Raw genomic sequence first — 15,821 nt, 5'->3', positions numbered from 1 at the left:
ATAAAGATAAAATCACACTGTAATAAATCTATTTTAAAAATCTCTAGCAAAATGAGTTCAAAACTCCAGTAAATGGACTACTAATTCATCATAACAAGATTTGACTTACTTTAATCTACACTAATAAAAGAGAAAAATGGTAATTGGCGTATGACCGCTACCCTTCCCATTGGCTAATCAGCGTATCCTTATGCAAATTAACTGTCAGCCAAGATGGCGGCCGGCAGCCAGGCAGCTGGAAGCGAACAGGAGGCTTGCTTGCTCCAGGGACTGCAGACTCCAACGTTCCCCGCCTGACTTGCCGGCCTCTGAGCTGGCAGTTTGAAACATTCTAACAAATATAGCCGGCTGGGATCTCAGAGCTGAAGTTATACATTATTTCGATTATAGAACGGCAAACAAACCAGCAGAGGAAGCCTCAGAGCTAGAGCCAGAGCTAAAGCTGGCCCAGAATAAAAAAAAAAAAGAGAAAAAGGAGCGGTTGGGAGCTTCAGTCAATTGCCGGCCTTAAGGCAGCCCTAAGCCCCTCACCCAGACTGGCCAGGCACCCCAGTGGGGACCCCCACCCTGAAGGGTGTGTGACCAGCTGCAAACAGCCATCATCTCCTCATCCAGTCTGGCCAGGCACCCCAGTGGGGACCCCCACCCTGATCCAGGACACCCTTCAGGGCAAACCAGCCGGCCCCCAGGCCTCTATCCTATATAGTAAAAGGGTAATATGCCTCCCAGCACCGGGATCAGTGGAGCCGCAAGGCCTCCTGGCACCAGATCAGCATGACAGGGTGCAGCGCCCAAACCCCCTGATCTCCCTGTGGCTCTGTGTGTGACAGGGTGTGGCGTCCCAACCCCCTGATCGGCCCTGCTCTGTGTGTGACAGGGTGCGGCGCCCCAAACCCCCCCCCTCCACGGGCCCTGCTCTGTGTGTGACGGGGTAGAGCCATAACCTCCCCATCGGCCCTGCCCTGAGTGTGACAGTGGCGGCGCCCCAACCCCCTGATCGGCCCTGCTCTGTGGGTGATAGAGGGCGGCGCCCCAACCCCCTGATCCACCCTGCTGTGTTTGTGACAGGGGGCGGTGCCCTAACTCCCCTATCGGCCCTACTCTGTGCGTGACAGGGGGGAGCTCCCCAACCCCCTGATGGGCCCTGCTCTGTGTGTGACCGGGGGGGGGCAGTGCCCCAACCCCCTGATTGGCCCTGCTCTGTGAGTGACAGGGGGCAGTGCCCCAACCCCCTGATTGGCCCTGCTCTGTGCATCACAGGGGGTGGCGCCGCAACCTCCCCATTGACCCTGCCTTGAGTGTGATAGGGGGTGGTGCCCCAACCCCCCAATCAGCCCTACCCTGAGCGTGACTGAGGGTGGCATCGCAACCTCCCAATCCGCCCTGCTCTGTGCATGACAGGGGGCGGCGCCCCAACTCCCCAATCAGCCCTGCTCTGAGCCCGACCAGGGGCTGCACCTAGGGATTGGGCCTGCCCTCTGCCACCCAGGAGCAGGCCTAAGCCAGCAGGTCGTTATCTCCTGAGGGGTCCCAGACTGCGAGAGGGCACAGGCCGGGCTGAGGGACCCTCCCTTCCCCCCCGAGTGCACAAATTTTTGTGCACCGGGCCTCTAGTATTTTATAAAATGAAAAATTAAAGTATGAGCGCTGCCTAAAGAAATCAGTTTAAACAATTATTCTTGGGTCCCACTACTGTGATCAGAATATATAACTCCCCATAGGAAGAGGAATAGAGAATCCAAAGAGCACAGAAAATGAACAGAAGAGTAACACTTTAAGGCAAACCAAATTTCCACATGGATATTTCTTGTTTATTCCCAATTTTTAGACAAGATGTTAGATACAATTAAGTCCAGTTCTGCAAGCTTGCAGAACTTTCTGCATGTAAAGAATTTCTCTGAGAAGTTATCTTTTGACTCCATATCAGCCACAATCTTTTATTATGAAAATACAAATATAAAAAGAAATCCTACTGTATTTGTACCCTACTATGTTTGGATGTGAATTATATCAGCCAGCAAAAGAGCTAACCTATGAAATAACATCAACAAAAAAGCAGAATAATGTTCTGAACACTCTGCTTCCAATTAAGCATTCTTTTTGTTTAAATATATCTAATGTTACCATTTGCATCAAGAAATAGGGTCCTGGCCAGCATTTCTCAGTGGTTAGAGCACTAGCCTGTGCACCAGAGGGTTGCAGGTTCGATTCCCAGTCAAAGGCGCATGGCTGGGTTGCAGGTTCCATCTCTGGCCCACAGGAAGCAACCAATTGTGTGTCTCTCTCACATCTGTTTCTCTCTCCCACCCCTTCCACTCCCTCTAAAAAAAAAATCAGTGGGGAAAAAATCCTCCAATGAGGATTAACAACAAAATAATAATAATAAACTCATTAAAAATATAGGATCTCTAAATACTCTGCCTCTAGTTCCAGCTCGATGATTAAGGGAAGTCACTTAACCTAACTTCAGAGGGTTTTTTTTTCTTTCAGTATTTTGGGTTGTTTTTATTGAAGTTTATTTTGAATATTATGCCATCGTGGTCTGAGAAGATGCTTGGTATGATTTCAATCTTCTTGAATTTGGGGAGACTTTGTTTGTGACCCAATATGTGGTCTATTTTTTAATATGTCCCATGAGAACCTGAGAGGAATGTATATTCTGTGGCTTTGGGGTGAAGTGTTCTGAAGATGTCAATTAAGTCCATCTGATCTAGTGAGTCATTTAGGATTGCTGTTTCTTTGCTGATTGTTTGTCTAGAGGATTTATCCAGTGATGTCAGTGGTGTATTAAAGTCCCCTACTATGATTGTATTGTTGTCGATTTCTCCTTTGATATGTTCCAGGAGTTTTTTTATGTATTTGGGTGCTCCTGCATTGGGTGCATATATGTTTATCACGGTCATATCTTCTTGTTGTATTGATCCCTTTAGTATTATGAAGTGGCCTTCCTTATCTCTTGTTATGGCCTTCACTTTGAGGTCTATTTTGTCCGATATAAGTATTGCTACCCCAGCTTTTTTTTCATTTCCATTTGCCTGAAAGATATTTTTCCATCCCTCCACTTTCAGTCTGTGTGAGTCCCTTATTCTGAGGTGGGTCTCTTGTAGACAGCAAATGTATGGGTCATGTTTTTTTTATCCATTCAGCCACTCGATGTCTTTTGGTTGGAGCATTTAGTCCATTTACATTTAAAGTTATTATTGAAAGGTACTTGTTTGTAGCCATTTCTTTTTTTGTGTGGCTGTTTTCTTTCTGAGCTTTTTTCCCCTTCTTTTTACACCAATCCCTTTAGCATTTCTTGCATTGCTGGCTTGGTGGTGATAAACTCCCTTAGCCTTTTTTTGGTCTGTGAAGCTTCTTATTTCCCCTTCAATTTTGAATGATAGCCTTGCTGGATAGAGTATTCTTGGATTCAGTCCTTTGCTTTGCATCACTTTGTAAATTTCTGTCCATTCTTTTCTGGCCTGATGTGTTTCTGTTGAGAAATCATTTGATAATCTAATGGGAGATCCCTTGAATGTAACTTTCCGTCTCTCTCTTGCAGCCTTTAAGATTCTCTCTTTGTCCTGAACATTTGCCATGGTAATTATGATGTGTCTTGGTGTGGGTCTTTTCGGGTTCACCTTGTTTGGGACTCTCTGTGCTTGTGTGATTTTTTTCTTCCCACCTCTGGGAAGTTTTCTGATATTATTTCTTCAAATAGGTTTTCTAACCCTTGTTCCTCTTTCTGTTGTTCTGGCATCCCTATTATTCGTATGTTGTTTCGTTTCATGTTGTCCCATAGCTCCCTTAGGCTCTCCTCCTGTCTTTTAATTTTTTTCTCCAATTGCTGTTCAGTTTGGGTGTGTTTTGTTTCCCTGTCTTCTAATTCGCTAATTCGGTCCTCCGCTTCTCCTAGTCTACTGTTGAAACTTTCAATGGTGTTTTTTATTGCAGCTATATCACTCTTCATTTCTTCTTGGTTCTTACATAATTTATTGATTTTTTCATCTGTTTCTTCTTGCTTCTTGCATAAGTTGTTGATTTTTTCCTCCATCCAGTTTATGCACTCTAGGACCCTTAATCTGAATTCTTTTTCTGTCATGTTGCATGCCTCTGTATCACTTAGCTGCTTTTCTGGCGAGTCCTCCTTTTCTTTCCTTTGGGGGTTTCTTTGTCTACCCATGTTTGATCGTACCGCCATATCTAGATGTTGAGTCGTTCAGTGGCTGCTCCTTGGGTGGCAGTGGCTCCATGGGCTGCAGTTGCTCCTCGGGCAGTTGTGGTAGCAGCTGCTCCTCAGTTGGTAGCAGCTCCTCTGGTGGGTGCTGTTCACCCTAACTTCAGAGGTTTTACCATCTCTCCAAAGGGTTTGGACAGCAAACCACTAAAATCTCTCTCATTGTAGAGAAAATAATTTCATCACAATTGTAAATATAATTCACATTGCTGATTCTCCTTTTCTCAAAGCTACTGCTGTTCATCATTAGATGTGATACCACATACACATCCCTGAACTGGAGGTAAATACATAGAAACTGCTTTTTTATAGTGCCGAGATGTGGGCAATTAGAAAGTCTGTCTTAGTTGTAGCACTGAACATTGTTGAATATACATATTTGTCTAAAATGGCAAAGGTAAAATAAAATAAGATCATTCAGTTCTATGAACTTGCTGATTTCAAGGAGTTATTTAAAGTACAGATATTATCATTGTTATTCTGACACTATTAAATATAGAAAAGGTTAGAGAAATTGTGTGGGTTTGCATGCCTGAAAAATGTTAAATTTTTACAGAGCTCCTTCACTTCCAAGTGTTTTAACAATGTAAAATGCATGATTTGAGAACAAGTCACATGTCTGACCTGGAGAGCCTAGAATCATTACATAGACCTATCCTGAGGTTGGGTGGTGACACACTGAAAACTTAGTTGTTTCCCTTCCCACTGCTCATGTTAGACATCACTAATCATTGGTCTCTCACTAACCCTGAATACAATCTTGTGACACTTTCAACCTGGGGCTCCCGTAAGCCACATCCAATTGATCGAAGTGTCAAATAAATGGAAGCTATCTACCTTCCTTGTTAAATCAGTACATGGAAATGAACATACAGGATGCCAGTATTGCCACACAGAGAAGCTAAATCTACAGCTCTCAGTTCTTAAACATATATTTCAATATAAATAAAACTACAGTATACAAAATGCATATGTAGAAAACTGAGAAATCATGGGAGATTGCTTAATTTCTGTAGTCTTACAACAGCAAATTCAGGGTTTCTTTTATAATTTTGATTTTCAAAATATCAGTTTACATAAAATAGTTTAAGAATACATCTATAATAAAAAATAAAATTCATTCATTTTTAGAACTAAAGTCACTATCACTATCACCATTAAGAAAAGCTTATTAAGTACAAAATTAGGAACCAAAAGAAAAATAAATCACACAACTTTCAGAGTATTTCTACCTTGTTTTTATTTGTTTGTTTATTTACTTACTTGATGACCAGAGAAAACAAAGATATGTTTAACGACTTTTGTTCTGTTTCCAGGTCACCTTATTGAATGATACCTCATGAAATCAACAGTTGTACATCTAGGAAATTTACCAATGGAGCTCTCTTCCACTGGTGTATATATTTTAATTTGTCTCATGGGAGTGTCTCTTCCATTTTGGTGATTGGCTAGCATAGCAATCTGTATCATGAATGTGGGAGTTGGCTTCTTATGGTTATGAGTTAAAGGAACGTGAATCCAGCCACTTGGTTCCACAAGTTTAAGTTGCCGAATTTCTTGAAGGTTGTGGGAATTATTTCCTACTCTGACTGAGATCTTGCTTGTACTATAGCTTTTATCAGATTTGTAGTCCACATAAATACATAATGTTTTCACCATTGTTTTTCTTCTGAATTGGATGTTTACTAAATGAGGCTGGGAGCCATCTGCTTGCCCGTAAGTTTCTAGATTGTTACCTCATAATTGATCTACTCCAAATCCTGGTTTGCAAGATGAGAGTGACCAAACAACTTGTGACCCAATTTCCCATACTGCTCCAGTTCTTCCCACCTGTTTAGGGTCAGCACCAGGAGGTGTCTTGTTTGGTGTGGTCATTTTTAAAATATTAGCTTTCAGACCGAATTTGCTGCAGTTGTCAAGGTTTTTAGGGTTCCCTGCAGCAGCTCCACGCCACTCCCCTTAGCTTCTCTGAATCGCTCAGCTTCCTAATGACCGTATTTGTGCTTTAGAATTAAGTCAAACCATGTATACAAAAAGCTATAAACTGTTTTGTCAAATTTTTCCTTTAAAGTTATTATATTTTCATTATAACTTAAAAAAGAACCAGAAGCAGACAGACATATAACTAGTAGATACCTGCCCTTTAAGGAGCTTACTACCAAAGATGGACAATACCAGATGAATAAACTTTAAGTGGCATTTACCCAATAAAATAAAGCAATTATGCCAAAGTATAAACACAAAGTAACAGGAAATTAATTTTTGATCATCCAGAGTAGGCAAAACATGCTCACAAAATCTTTTGCTATTATAATTTTCTCTACTTAGTCAATTGACATTATGACCAGTTTCTGGTACATATTTTGTGATACAAGAAGAGAGAATGATTTTTTAAATATTTTATATGTTTTTATTGATTTCAGAGTGAGAGAGGGAGAGAAAGATAGAAACATCAATAATGAGAATCATCAATTGACTGCCTCCTGCATGCCCCCTACTGGGGATCTAGCCCACAACCCAGGCATGTGCCCTGACCAGGAATCAAACTGTGACCTTCTGGTTCATGGGTCAATGCTCAACCACTGAGCCACCCCAGTCGGGCAGGAAGAGAGAATGATTTTTAAAGTCAAACCTTCCACAGTTATTCTCATCACTCAAAAAAGTATAAATTCAGTAGATGAAGCTCTACCCTGGTTACTATTTGCATCAACCTATGGAAATGGATTGAAGAAGGTGACTAATTTTCTGATGAATTTTATGTTGCATTTCAATGGGTAACTTTGTTAACTTATTTGAAATTCTGCAAAATCCCAAAATATTCCATATTAAAATATAAAAAGAAAAATGTATTCAGGAGTAGGGGTTATTTGTGTACTATTTCTTTTATTATCATAGGTAACTGAGGGTTGGTTATCTTACATGTGGTAAGAGTATGGATTTTTTAAAAAATTAATTGGGGGGGAGAAACCAAGATGGCGGCATAGGTAAACACGGGAGTTTGCTGCCTCGAACAACCACTTCAAAAATACAACTAAAAGACGGAACGGACATCATCCAGAACCACAGGAAAGCTGGCTGAGTGGAAGTTCTACAACTAGGAGGAAAGAGAAAAGCATACCGAGGCTCAGAGGAGGCGCAGTGCTGAAGTAAAATACTAAGGTTCGGAGTGCATGCGGAGCGGGCTGGAGGCTGAGGGCGCGGTTGTCGTTTTCAATCGGGAGGGAGTCTCAGGCTCTGAGCTCCAGTTCCCGGCGAGTCTCTAAGGACCCAGACTCATACGGGAGAAGCGGGACTGTCTGGCATCACTCAGAACCCTAGGGCAGCTTTCTCTCCGTGGGGCTTGCAGCGATTACTGGGACACTGAGCAGCAGAGCCTCTGAGGGCAAGACTGAGAGCAGCCATAATTGCTAATCCCACCCTGTTGATCCCGTGGGACCCGCCCCACCCAAGCCCTGCAGGGAGGCTTTTGCTGGATAGCCTCAGGCAAAGGCTAGATTAGCACCTCCCTAGAGATCCAGGAGCCAGGAAGCCCAGAGGTCAGAGTGGGACCTCCCAGCTTGCAGCTCCGTGGAACCATAAAAGACACACTCAGGGGGCAGACTCAGTGAGCACCAAAGCCCCATCGAAGCAAGTCTAGCCCCAGAGGGGTGTCTCCAGCACAGAAGTTCTCCCACCGCAGACACAGCTGATTCTCACAGCCAATTGGCCTGGAGGTCAATTCCTCACAGTGATAACTACAACAATCAAGGCTTAACCACAACAAGACTGTGCACAAAGCCCACAAGGGGGTGCACCAAGAGTGTCTACCTCAGGTAATTGGGACACTTAGCACAGAAAGGCACTCTATCGACATAGCGAAGCATAAAAAATGCCGAGACAAAGAAACAGGACACAAACGACAGAATTGGAGGAAAGCAAACTGTTGGATATAGAGTTCAAAACCACACTTTTAAGGTCTTTAAAGAACTGTTTAGAAGCCGCCGATAAATTGAGTAAGGCCCTCGAAAAGACTGGTGAGACCGCTGATAAATGTAGTGAGATCCTCGAAAAGACTGGTAAGACCGCCGATAAATGTAGTGAGATCCTCAAGAAATCTAATGAGACCCTCGATGTTGTGATAAAGGACCAACTAGAAATCAAGCATACACTGACTGAAATAAAGAATATTATACAGACTCCCAACAGCAGACCAGAGGGTCGCAAGGATCAAGTCAAAGATTTGAAATACGAAGAAGCAAAAAACACCCAACCGGAAAAGCAAAATGAAAAAAGAATCCGAAAATACAAAGATAGTGTAAGGAGCCTCTGGGGCAGCTTCAAGCGTACCAACATCCGAATTATAGGGGTGCCAGAAGATGAGAGAGAGCAAGATATTAAAAACCTATTTGAAGAAATAATGACAGAAAACTTCCCCTACCTGGTGAAAGGAATAGACTTACAAGTCCAGGAAGCGCAGAGAACCCCAAACAAAAGGAATCCAAAGAGGACCACACCAAGACACATCATAATTAAAATGCCAAGAGCAAAAGACAAAGAGAGAATCCTAAAAGCAGCAAGAGAAAGAAAATCAGTTACCTACAAGGGAGTACCCATACGACTGTCAGCTGATTTCTCAACAGAAACTTGGCAGGCCAGAAGGGAATGGCAAGAAATATTCAAAGTGATGAATACCAAGAACCTACAACCAAGACTACTTTATCCAGCAAAGCTATCATTCAGAATTGAAGGCCAGATAAAGAGCTTCACAGATAAGAAAAAGCTAAAGGAGTTCATCACCACCAAACCAGTATTATATGAAATGCTGAAAGGTATCCTGTAAGAAGAGGAAGAAGAAGAAAAAGGTAAAGATAAAACTTATGAACAACAAATACATATCTATCAACAAGTGAATCTAAAAATCAAGTGAATAAATAATCTGATGAACTGGTGATTGTAATAGAACCAGGGACATAGAAAGGGAATGGACTGACTATTCTTGGGGGAGGGGCGGGGGAGAAAGGGGTGTGGGGGTGAGTGAAGAGATTAGACAACAATCGTGCACCTATGGATGAGGACAGTGGGTGGGGAGTGAGGGCAGAGGGTGGGGTTGGAACTGGGTAGAGGGGAGTTATGGTGGGAAAAAAGAGTAACTAATGTAATAATCTGAACAATAAAGATTAAAAAAAAATTAATTGGACTTTTTAAAAACTATGTTTTTGTTGATTTTTTTTAGAGAGAGAGGAAGGGAGAGAGATAGAGAGATAGAAACAGCGATGAAAGAAAAACATCATCGATCAGCTGCCTCCTGCATGCCCCCTACTGGAGATCAAGTCCGAAACCCTAGCATATACCCTGGCCGGGAATCGAACCAGTGGCCTCTTGGTTCCTGGGTTGACGCTATACTGGCTGAGCTAATTGGACTTTTTAAAGGGAAATGGTCCTAACCAGTTTGGCTCAGTGGATAGAGCGTCAGCCTGTGGACTCAAGCGTCCCAGGTTCGATTCCGGTCAAGGGCATGTACCTTGGTTGCGGGCATAGGGAGTGTGCAGGAGGCAGCTGATCGATGTTTCTCTCTCATTGATGTTTCTAGCTCTCTATCCCTCTCCCTTCCTCTCTGTAAAAAATCAATAAAATATATTTAAAAAAATAAAAGAAAATAAAGGGAAATGGATAGTGCATAATTATTGGGAGATTGGGCATGGGAAAATTGTGTTGTAGTAAAAAAATAAAAATATCAGTAGCTCTCCTTTGCTCAATCTGCAGAGAACTCCCATAGAAAACAAGATCTTTAGTCTGAAAAGTGGTTTGATAGACTACCTGGAGGAAAGATAGCAGAAAAGAATGGCATTATTGGTATAGCAAACTACCTTTGTAAAGACTCACAGGTGTAAGTGAAACAGATGGGCTAGTGGAAGAGGCTAAGTTACGTGAGGCAGGCTGTGGCTCCCAGGCTTTGAATCAGAGTTTATATAAATGACCCTGACTGGGGAGTGGAGAAGCATCTGTGTAAAAACAGACCTGAAATAGCTAGAAGAAAAGTATTCCATCTCCCTCCAATATATTAAACTTGGTAGGGAACCAGCTAAACACAAATCTGCCAAACACTAAACACTGACAATTCACCTCAGAAACAAATGACAGAAGAAAGTCTCTCAAGTTATTTTGAGGTCTAAGGTAGGAAACGGAATGTCTTTGAAGCAAAGAACTGGTATTTCCTTTTCTTTTTCAAGTTATAGGTTGGAACTTTGGATGAGAAAGATAATAAAAGTGAACAGTAAAGTATAAACAATAGTGTCAAATCTTAGGACGGTTTTTCTGGATTATATCTTATGGACCGGCAAGGATCCAAATGCATCCCAATACCAGAGTGAACATGCTTAGAGAAACTTCCAACTAAATAAAAAAAAATTAAAGTAAAATCTGAAAGGGGAGAAAATAGACCACCCAGATGAAGTCATAAAATGAGACTCTCTAGGCTAAAAGATACAATATTAAAAACAAACAAGCACACATACAGAAGGAAAAATGAAATAATTTTCATGATAATACAGAGAAGAGGTTTAGAAATAAAAACCTATGGCCTCAAATATCAATGAAGCATTTAATCTGATATATTAAAAGAAAACAAGACATAAAAGGCAAGAGCAGGCACTTTTCCATACTCATCCTGCTAAGTCCAGCTAAAAACCCTGAATATTATGTCTCAAACAAACATAAGATGACTCTAAAAGGTAGAGGAAAGAAGGCAGACCAGCTAGGACCTTCACAAACCAAGGATCAATATTTTTAGACAATAATCATTCCAGCAGAGATAATTAATATTATATGTCAATTTAGTTAGGCCACAATACCCAGATATTTGGTTAAACACCAGACTAGATGTTGCTATGAAGGTATTTTTTTTTATTTATGTTTGTTTGTTTGTTTATTTGTTTATTTTCAATATATTTTTATTGACTTCAGAGAGGAAGGGAGAAGGAGAGAGATAGAAACATCAATGATGAGAGAGAATCATTGATTGGCTGCCTCCTGCATACTCCACACTGGGGATCGAACTCATAACCCCAGCATGTGCCCTGACTGGGAATCAAACCATGACCTCCTGGTTCATAGGTTGACACTCAACCACTGAGCCACACCAGGCCTATGCAGGTATCTTTAGATGAGATTAACATTTAAATTAGTAAACTGTATAAAGCAGATTACTCTTCATGGTGTGGATGGGCCTCATTTAATCAGTTGAAGACCTTAAGAGAAGAAGAGTGAGATCACCTGAGGAAGAGAAAATTCTGCCTCCAGACTGCCTTTGGACTCGAGCTGCAACATCAGTTGTTACCTGAGTCTTCAGCTTGCCAACCTACCCTGCAGATTTCAGACTTACCTGCCCTTCAGATGTGTGAATCAATTCCTTAAAATAAATCAATCTCTTTCTCTCTCATATGTGTGTGTACACACACACACACATTCTATTGGCCCGTTGCTCTGAAGAATTCTTACTAATACACCAGCTAAAAACACCCTCCACACACACACACACCAAAAACTGTCATCCCACTCACAGCTCTGTGAATAAATGTCCAATGGAAAGCCTAGACTTCCACCTTCACCAGGCTGTAATGCAGGGCCCCTCCCACTGGCCTGGATAGTGTCAGAAAAGACAGAGCAGGAACCAGGACTTTCAACCCTGCTGGGAATTAACAAGCCTCCTCTATCTACCACCATGGCATCACTGGGAACCACACAGGAAGCCTGGACTTCCACTCTACCTGGCAGCAATGAGGCACCCTTCGCTCTGCATGCTGAGGTGGTGTCAGAGAAGGCCTAGTGGGGAGTCAGGACTTTCACTACTGTCCAGTGGTAATGAGGTCACACCCCACCATGGTATCAGTGGAGGCTACATGGAGAGCAGTAACAAGGCACCCTGCTGCTCATCTCAGTCAAGGTGATATCAAAAGAGGCCTAGTGGTGAACTCCTGCTGCCACCCAGCTGTAACAAATATCCCTGTCCACCCTTGGGTATCAGTGGAGGCCCAGTGAGGAATCTGGACTTCCATTCCCATCTGGCAGTCACAAGGAAACCCTCCCTTTCCCCCACCAGTGTAGGATGAGAGGTCAGCTAAAGCAGAAAGACTTAATAAGATCCAGAGTCTAATAACATAATACCCAGAATGTCCAGGTTCAATGAAACCTTACTTATCATAGCAAGAGCCAGGAGGATCTCAACTTGCCTGACAAATGATAACAAACAGATGCCAAGAGATGATAGAAATATTAGAATTATCTAACAAAGATTTTAAAGCAACCATGATAAAAACACTTCAATGAGCAATTACAAACATGCTTCAAACAAAAAAATAGAAAATCTCAGCAAAGAAATATGAGAAGAGCCAAATGGAAATTTTAGAAATGAAAAGGTCAGAACTGAAATAAAAACACTCAGCAGATGTGCTCAACAGCAGAAAGCAGGTATCAGAGGAAAGAATCAGTGAACTGGAAAACAATAATAAAATTACACAACCTGAATAACATAAAGAAAAAGAACTGGAAAAATGTTGAAGGAGGCTGGTGGAACGGTAACAAAAGGAAACAAAAGATCTAACATTCATGTCATTGAGTCCCAGGAAGCGAGAGGGCAGGGCTGAAATAGTGGCTGAAAGCTCCCCAAATTTGGCAAGACACTTAAACTTATGGAATCAAGAAGCCGAGTGAACCCCAAGCAGGCTGAACTCAAATAAATTCATTCCAAGACATATTATAATTCAACTTTTGAAAACTAAAGACAAAAAAAAAAATACCCTGAAAGCAGCCAGAGAAAAATGACACCTTGCCTATAAGGGAAAAACATTTAGGATGACAGCAGAGTTCTCATCAAAAAGCATGGAGGCCAGAGGAAGGGGCACAATATTTTTCAAGTGCTGGAAGAAAAGAACTGTCAACCTAGAATTCCATATCCAGAAGAAAATAATTCTTTAGGAATGAAGGGGAAATTAAGACAATCTCAGATGAAAATTTGTTGCTAGCAGACCTACCCTGAAAGAATGGCTATAAGAATTTTTGAAATAGAAAGAAAATAATACAAGAAGGAATCATGGAACATTAGGAAGAGAGAAAGAACAATAAAAAAGTAAGGATATGGATAAGAACAATAGATTTTCTTTCTCGAGTTTTCTAAATTAAGTTTAAATCTTAAAGCAAAAATTAGAACACATTATGATGTAGTTGTCAATATATATAGATGATATATTTAAAACAATTATAAAAAGGATGGTAAAGAGGGTTAAGATAGCTACACTTTGCTTGATGGTACAGCCATTTGGAAAACAGTTTGGCAGTTCCTTAAAAAAAACTAGACATATACCTATCATATTACTATCAACAATTACATTCCTGGATATTTATTTCAGAGAAAAGAAAAGGTATATCCACACAAAAGACTTATAACAGCTTTATTTATAAGAGCCAAATTGTCTTTCAATAAGTGAATGGTTAAACCTACTGTGGTATTTATCCCAAATTGTATAACATGGAAAATAACTCAGAAATAGAAAGGAACAAACTATTGATCAAACAACTTGTATGTATCTCAAGGGCATTATGCTGAAGGAAAAAGCAATCTCAAAAGTAACACACTATATAATTCTATTTATAAAAAATCTTGGAATGGAATTATAGACATGGAAAACAAATTAGCGGTTGCCAAGGATTAGGGGTGCTGAAGGTGGGTGCAACGCTAAAGGAGTAGCACAAAGAGATCTCTGTGGTGATGAAAAGTTCTGTACCTGCATTGCAGTGGCGGTTCCATAAGTCTATACGTGTGATAAAATGGCCCTAGGAGGGGGTCCTGCAGAGAGGGGCGGGCCAGGCCTGTGCTCTGCAGAGCTGTGGCCAAAGGAGCAAGGGGTGGGGGGGTGTCGAGGCTGCAACCGTGGGAAAGTATAATTGAATTATACTAATGTCAATTTCCTGGTTTTGGAATTAACTATAGTTACATTGGGAGAAACTGGATGAAGAGTACATGTAACCTCTGTACTATCTTTGTAACTTCTTGTGAACCTTTTTTTCAAAATAAAAAGTTGTTTTTTTCCTTATGATAATATAAAGAGAGAGGGAAGGAGAGAGAGATATCAATTTGTTGTTCCACTAATTTATGCATTCATTGGTTGATTTTTGTATGTGCCCTGACCGTGTATTGAACCTGTAACCTTGGCATATCAGGATGATACTCTGACCAACTTAAGCTACCTGGCCAGGGTCTCAAAATAAAAAGTTTTTAAAATAAAAATAAAAAAGGCATCAAGGAGCTCAAGATTTAGGGGGATGGTACGTGTAACTAAAACTGGATAGCTTGTGTCTGTAATAAAAGGGTATGTCTTTCTTAAAACAAACTCAAATAATATAAACTAAATAGCAAAACTCATATGAAATCCTCATGAAAACCCTTGAAAATGAGAGTTGAAATTGAGAAGACTGAACATGCTGATGAGACTTGAAGAAAAACAGAAAAAGATCAATCAAAAGAGATAACAATATTGTTTTCTAAAAAAATAAATTGCTAACCCATCTTGTAGTTAATGCTGTGATATTAAGGCAATAAATAATATGAACATTTTTAGTGGGTTGGCATCTTGGTAGGTAACATAAACCTATCTAGTTCTATCCCCTAGTAACGGTAGGCAGAGATAGCTACAGATATCAGGGTGTTGGGTAATTTAAGGATCAAATTAAAACAAGAGGAAGCAGGAGAGGTAAGTATTTCTTTCTGTCTGGGATCTGTTTCTGAAGACTGAAAGGGTTCACTCAATTGCTGTCTGTCCATTGCTGGGTGATGGGATGGAAAGGGCATGAGCCCCGTGCTCCAGGAGCTTGGAACCTAGTACTCTAACTGCAATATATCTAGACCTTGAAGAATGATAGAGCTTAGTCCTAATTAGTCTAAATTTCCACTATTATCAGGGTTTGGGGGGGGCCTCTCTTGAGTTCGAGAAGAGTAAATGAAGGGCTATCTTAGTTAAAAATTTTAAAAACTTCTGCTCTGTATAAGCCCTATATTAAGTACTGTGGAGGTTTCAACGATTAAAGACACCCTTCTCCTTAAGGTATAACTTAGCAAAGAACATGGTCACATACATAAATATATTAGAAGAAATGAAATAGGGAAGAATTGAAAAATGTTCTGCCCAATTAACTAAAATCTAGAAACCTCAAACCATTTATTTTCCCGTAAATACCCAATGTTCTTTCCTACTTCAAGCCTTTGTGCATGTGGTTCCCTTTGACAGGAATGTGAATTTCCGCTTCCTCTGCCAGAGAACTCTTAATCCTCCTCCAACACCCAGATCCTATGCCACCACCTATGTGACGCTGTCCCCAAACTGAGCGTCGGAGAGCCCTTCCCATTTCCTCGGTGCTCCCACAGCGTAGTTGGCACTCATTACACTCCTGAGTATTTTAGAACTGCTGCTCCTACTGGACTCTGAGGGCAAGATTCGTGTCCCTTTCTAAATTTATGTTTAGGTTTATCATAAGAATATATTTGCATAGTTCAAAACTTACACAATATAAGAAGTTTATTACGAAAAATAGCAGCACCCTCCTTATTCCCTGGTCCCACTTCCTAGCGGCA

General features: G+C 41.1%; 1 protein-coding gene and 1 pseudogene across 2 annotated transcripts in view; both read right to left on the bottom strand.

Moving 5' to 3' along the window:
* The window catches only part of ALG9 (ALG9, alpha-1,2-mannosyltransferase), a 109,591-nt gene that overhangs the window by 41,429 nt on the left and 52,341 nt on the right, over nucleotides 1-15,821 (bottom strand). The gene's annotated exons all lie outside the window — the stretch shown is intronic.
* Nucleotides 5,495-6,112, bottom strand: LOC102440711 (annotated as a pseudogene).

The sequence above is a fragment of the Myotis lucifugus genome, unplaced genomic scaffold (assembly GCF_000147115.1).
Source record: "Myotis lucifugus unplaced genomic scaffold, Myoluc2.0 scaffold_117, whole genome shotgun sequence".
Taxonomy (NCBI): domain Eukaryota; kingdom Metazoa; phylum Chordata; class Mammalia; order Chiroptera; family Vespertilionidae; genus Myotis; species Myotis lucifugus.
This window is presented reverse-complemented; position numbering and strand designations above follow the sequence as displayed.